Below are 6,000 nucleotides of genomic sequence, written 5' to 3' on the forward strand. Positions count from 1 at the left end.
CACGACGAAGATTGGAAAGTTTATGTCACTGAACTGCTGCCAACCAGGCTCTACCAATCATCATATATTGAGTGTCTGAGAGCCAATCTGTCATAACTTAAATTCTCTTGATATTATACTCACCAGCTCATTGATTGCCGATGCGATTGATATTATCTTCATTTCTCCTGTCACTGCTTGATTACGATGTGACTAAATAATAATCGAGCAGCATAAACATTGAATTAAATTCATGTACACCAATAAACTCCTAAATCCGATGACTTTTTACAAAGAATAATGAACTCTATCAATCTCATGGAATTATTTTACTTCAACAGGGAATAGGAGAATGAGAGAGAGAACAAAATGCGTCACCTGTCTTTGACTGAGTATACTTCTACTTGGTCATTGAACTATCGAGTATCTCATTTGACAGACACTTTGACCGTACCGATTACAGTTGACGATGATTTTAGTCAGTCTGTCAAGGTCATTTGACATGACTGACAATTTGCAGCTCTGAGTGCAACTACTCTGATCCAAGGAAGATATCCAGCTTTGAAAGCATTCTTCAGTACCTAATATTAGACAGTTTTGCGATTATGTGCATAGCAGTAGCGTACATTCCGCCAGCGATGTCAGATTTACGGAAATATCCGTAGATCTACGGATCCGAAAGCTTTCTAAGGACCTATAGATCCGTATACGAAATGTACGGAAATTGGATTTTGACTACGGATAACTACGGAAATTTACCGCGAGCAAAAATAAATAGCTATCTACTGCGAGAGCTTCCGAAAAAATAGTAATATACGGAAATGACACTACTACCATCTGGCATCGCTGCTTGTCACTTGAGTGTTTAGCAAAATAAATTCATTAGTATATATCCAATGAATTTATGAATTTTAGGACTCTACCCATGTAACATTAAAATACCGATAAACACTTGTAGCTTTATAACTTTAAACTCCACGAAAGCCTACTGAAAACCACTATAAGTGCACATTCCTGCTAAGTGGACCATTCTTCATAAGGTTTATAAAGCAAAGTGTTGCGATACTCGTACCGAGATTCTGACGAAATTTTTACCGGCATTTGTAGCAGACATAGCCCGCTGTCTGGGGAAAAAAACCTGTTGTCTACCGCGTAAAATTCCTCGAACGATTATCGTTGGCCAGAAATTCCTTTTTAAAATAGATAGACAGATGGCTAGTTGGTCCTCATCAGAAAATCACGTAAATTGTAGAGTAACCCGCTTGCACGTGCTTGGCAGGTTTCCCCTGGCAACGTCTGCCAGAAGGTTTTGTCGGAATGACGACAGAATTCCGACAAAAGTCTGGCAACAATTCAACAATCGCTTCCGGTAGAGAATTTTAACTAGAGGTTATTAACGGTTCTATGCATGCCATATGCTTGTCATACAAGACTGGCAGAACCGTTTTGAATCGGTACTACATTTTAAAGGACTATTCAGACATATCCGGTCCGATTCAGTGCCGGCACGACACCGTGTACGGATACTGATATTATTTCATTCGTTTTCTATGCGAGCATTCACACCTATCCGGCACCGTGCCGTTTCAGTGCAGCTCGCCGTCAGCGTAGCGTCCGTCCACAAACTCAAATTCGTTTTCACCGATATTTTTTTATTTTCACTGAAGTCGGTATGTCACTGCATTTGCTGTACCGGAACGGAAACAGAACGGAAACGGAACGGTAGGGTTCCGATAAAAAAGAAGGCAACTTTCACTGAACCGTCACGGAACTGAAATGTGTGAATAGTCCTTAAGCGCTCTTGGTTTAATTTTCTCATTAGAAGTACAAATGAAGGGTAATTACATCACTTTTTCTCTAACAAACATGGTATGTAAAGCTTCTTCTCTCAATATACCAGTATTTTCATCTTATTTATCTGACTCGTTTTCATTTTTGGATGAACATGCCGGATTGAAGAATATCAAATGAAATCGAACAGAAGAAAAGAAGGTAGAGTGATCTTGCAAGACGTGACTTGTCGAGAGAATGACGCAATTTCGCCTGCAAAATTTTGACAGCTGCCGGAATCTTGCCAGGCTTCTGCCGGCTGCCAGATTTTCTCACAAGCGAGCTGAAAAAGGAGGAACCGGATGACGTGAATACGAATAAAATTGATCGTGTCGTTTCTTTGCTGTTAAAGAATCTAAATTCTGGACGAATCCTGGAATTGAATCTGAACTCGGCAACTGAATTCTGAAACTAAACTCTAGAACTGAATTCTGAATTGTAAAACTGATCACTGAATCTATGTATTGAAACTGAATTCTAGAACAAGATTCTAGTTCGGCACTGAATCGGGAACCTAAATCCTAGCACTGAACTCGGGACCTGGATTCTGATCCGCAGCTGAATTTTAGTTACAAGATTACGGTGCAGGATTCTGTTCTAGAAACCAGATCGGGAATTTAGTTAGAAAATCTTTAGAATCTAGTTCCTGAATTCAGTTACACTTTTAAAATTGTCCGAATTTTGGAACCAAATTCTGGGACTTCCATTCTGGTTTAGAACTCTAAACATGGAATCTGGAATGCAGTTTACAACTGAATTCCTGAAATATAACTTAATTTTGGATGTGCGTTCTGTTTCTGGATTTTTGTCTGTAGTTCCAGAATTGAAGCTTGAATTCTGAAACTCTATTCTAAATCTGAATTCTGGACAGAAGTTTTGGAACTGAGTTTTAGTCTGCACGTCAATTTCAGTTCCAGATTTCAGCTTCCAAATTCAGTTTCCTAATTCAGATCCAAAATCTATGCTCTGAAACAAGATCCTGATCTCAGCAATTCGGTTCCAAAATGCCGGCTTAGCATCAAGTTCAGAAACTCGGTTTCAGTTTTAGAATTCTAGTATTCAACTCAGATTTTGGATTCAGAACGAGAAACTGAATCTCAGATCTGGCTTCTAGCTTTGAATTTTGAAACTGGATCCTAAAATCTAGAAAATCAAGCTTTTTAGAAAACGTGAATTTCGAGTTATTATAGGTTATCACACTACTGAAAATTCTATCACAAATTGCTGGTCATATCTCCGATAAGGTGAGGTAATAATATTTTGATACGATAAATTAAACAAGAGATATTTACGCTCAAAAACTCATCATTCTTAGAGGATAAAAGGCACCCTATAGTAAAGAAAGACGTATTCACGCCGAAATGATGGAAACTTTGTAAATTGCAGATTTATTAAGTCACTTAAATGATCCACAATATTGATGTCATTTCGTTAGATTGTTAAACGTAGGAACTGCACAATATTACTTCTCTATTTGAAACTGAATGCTTGGTTCTGGAACTGAATTCTGTGTCTGGAACGGAATTCTGAACTTGAAACTATATTCAGGAACCAATAGCTCACGCAGGTAACGGGAATTTTTCTTAGGTTTGTTTTTTTCAATAAGGATTACTCTATTTTCTGAAAGTTGCTTCGACAGTGTGAAGTGGAGTCTCTACTCAGTATTGTTTGGCAAATCATCATGAACGGGTTATCTTCAGAACAACGCTTCCAAGCCGTGGAAATTTATTTTCAAATTCAGTGTTCATTTATGATGTCTATTATCATCCGTCCGAGACCACCATAGAGAACTATAGTACCAAAGTTCGGTCTACGTTCACTCTTTTGGATACCAAGCCGTTGACAAGAATGAGATAAATGTATTGTATAGTGCGATATATGGGCTGGTGGAATCATCGGTCCTTATTTCTTTCAAATAGGAGGAAGGGCGACGCGTTACCGTGAATGGTCATCGTTACAGAACCATGATCAATGAATTTTTGTTGCCAAATCTTCAAGATATAGATGTGGGCGAAATATGGTTTCAACAGGATGGTGCCACATGTCATACTGCGGCCGAAATAATCGACCTATTAAAAGAACATTTCAACAACTACATTATTTCGAGAAATGGATCGGTGAATTGGCTTCCGCGTTCGTGTGATTTGACGTCACTTGGTTATTTTTTGTGGTGATACGTGAAGTCATTGGTTTATGTGGATAAATTCTTGAAAAAGTGGTCGAATATTGGACCCCAAGAATTATCAAATAAAAAAATTTATCCTTTTCATAATTTGGCATCTATTTTATTCAAATTTCAAATCAGTAAGCTCTTAAAAAACATTCTTAATAAAAGGAACGAAAAAGGCAAACACTCTTGATGAGTTCTCCTTTATGGTACTCGGTAATACCATACATTCTCGAAAACTTTCATTTTGAATTATGTGTGGAATTGTCATTCCACATTGAATTTCTTTCATAAATTGTTAATCATATTTCCGATGACATGTAGTAAAAATTATGTTGATACGTAAGACACAACGAGAGATATTCACGATCAAAATCTCATCACTCTCCCATAAGGAAAATTTCGATAAGACGTCCCATAGTAAAGTGATACGTATTCGCGTATTAGTTTTTTTTTTCAAAACATACACGAAAATTTACTGCAACCAAACGGATATTTTTGCAGAATATCCCTAAGACGACATTGTCAAATATTCACTCTTTTGACGATTTTTCTCCAGCATCATTCGTTATTTATCCGATCCAGCTTTTACTTTGAAAAATTTTTTGTGGATGCACACAAAAAGACTAAATTCTATCGTATCCTTTAATTCAAACAATTGAATAAAATAATTGTTCATTTTCCTTCGTTTTCTGGTTAATGAAGATATATTGAAATTCATAATAGATGAGATACCCACATGAGTACAATTTTCCAAACACAAAACTGCTTCATTTCGCCATCACCCTGACACAACTATTTCAGTAATGCGTGATTTTGCTTTGTACAAAATTTTCAGCCTCGTATAAAATATTAATATTGAGTTAAATTCAAACTATTAATTTCTTTTAGCTCTTTATTTTTTTTCGGCACTAATTGTTGATATGTGAACTTCCTGCACGTCGTTCCGTACATTGCGGTGTCGACACCAATAATCGATTAATTACCTGTGTTATGATGTTTTCGTGGTACTAAAATCGATAAATATCCAATTGCCGAACAGACACCAATTCTTCACCGTCAACGACCAAATCAATCCATTCGTTTCGCGGGATCACTCGAGGAACAGAGTATTCTGGAGTCGAGCACTTGTGGTTTATCCTTGGGTCTTGGGTTTTTTTTGTTTTGGCACTGGCGAATTGCACTTTCACTTTGCTAGAACATAATCAAAGCGGCACTTTTCACTGGGAATCTGTGTTCGACATTCGAATTATTTTTTCGTCGTCGATTTTTCACTGACACTTCTTGATCCAGGAATTGCTATCGTTTCACTAGCGAACAGTTGATCTGCTGCCTTCGCAGCAGAGTCGGCTGAGGTCGCGGTTTTTCTTAACCCCAAGTTCGATTCACAGAACCAACAATTCCTACTGAAGGAAGTACTGTCAAATTCCGACACTCGCGTCCGGATGCAGTGCACTGCGGCCACAATACACAGTATAGTAAATTCCCAAGTTCAGCGATAAACGGATCCCCGCGCGATTGTATGTCTTAACGGTGCGGTTGTCTCGACAAGAGTGTTTAATTCACCTGTTTGCTTTCAACGTTATACTTCAACCGGAGTGGTTTGAACCTCACCGAAGCCACCAGCCGATGTGTCTGAACGGAGCATGGGGTCCACGGCGTCTCCGAAGTGTGCGCGCGCGAGACGAAACCAAAACAAGTCACCACCGCAGCAGGCCATCGCACCATCGCTGCTCGACGTCGGTCTGGTAGGATTTGCGGGTCGGTCTGTGGCAAACGGAGGGGGACATCATTGGCAGGTAAGTTCAAGTTCGCTCTCACCGAGCTCTCACTGGAAGAAAAATTTCGCTGATACTGTTGTATAGTCTCAAACAGATCAGTGATCAAGTGCCGCCTGAACTTAGTATGGGAGAATGCGTCTCCTCGATTGTGTCCCCTGCTGATAGAGGCAAGACACAGCAGACGATCCGTCCACCACACTGCCCTAAAGTGAGTCTCACCCGATGATGACGGGTCCGGAGGCC

General features: G+C 39.1%; 1 protein-coding gene across 2 annotated transcripts in view; it reads right to left on the reverse strand.

Annotated features, from left to right (window-relative positions):
- LOC131426037 (uncharacterized) overlaps positions 1-5,516 on the reverse strand; it is a 93,154-nt gene extending 87,638 nt beyond the window's left edge. For both annotated transcript variants that reach the window (XM_058588441.1, XM_058588442.1), the window contains exon 1: positions 4,963-5,516. The gene's annotated coding sequence lies outside the window, so the exon portion shown is untranslated. The remainder of the gene's footprint in view (positions 1-4,962) is intronic.
- Between the last annotated feature and the right edge of the window lie 484 nt (positions 5,517-6,000).

This window comes from Malaya genurostris, chromosome 1 (assembly GCF_030247185.1).
Source record: "Malaya genurostris strain Urasoe2022 chromosome 1, Malgen_1.1, whole genome shotgun sequence".
NCBI classification, from domain to species: Eukaryota; Metazoa; Arthropoda; class Insecta; order Diptera; family Culicidae; genus Malaya; species Malaya genurostris.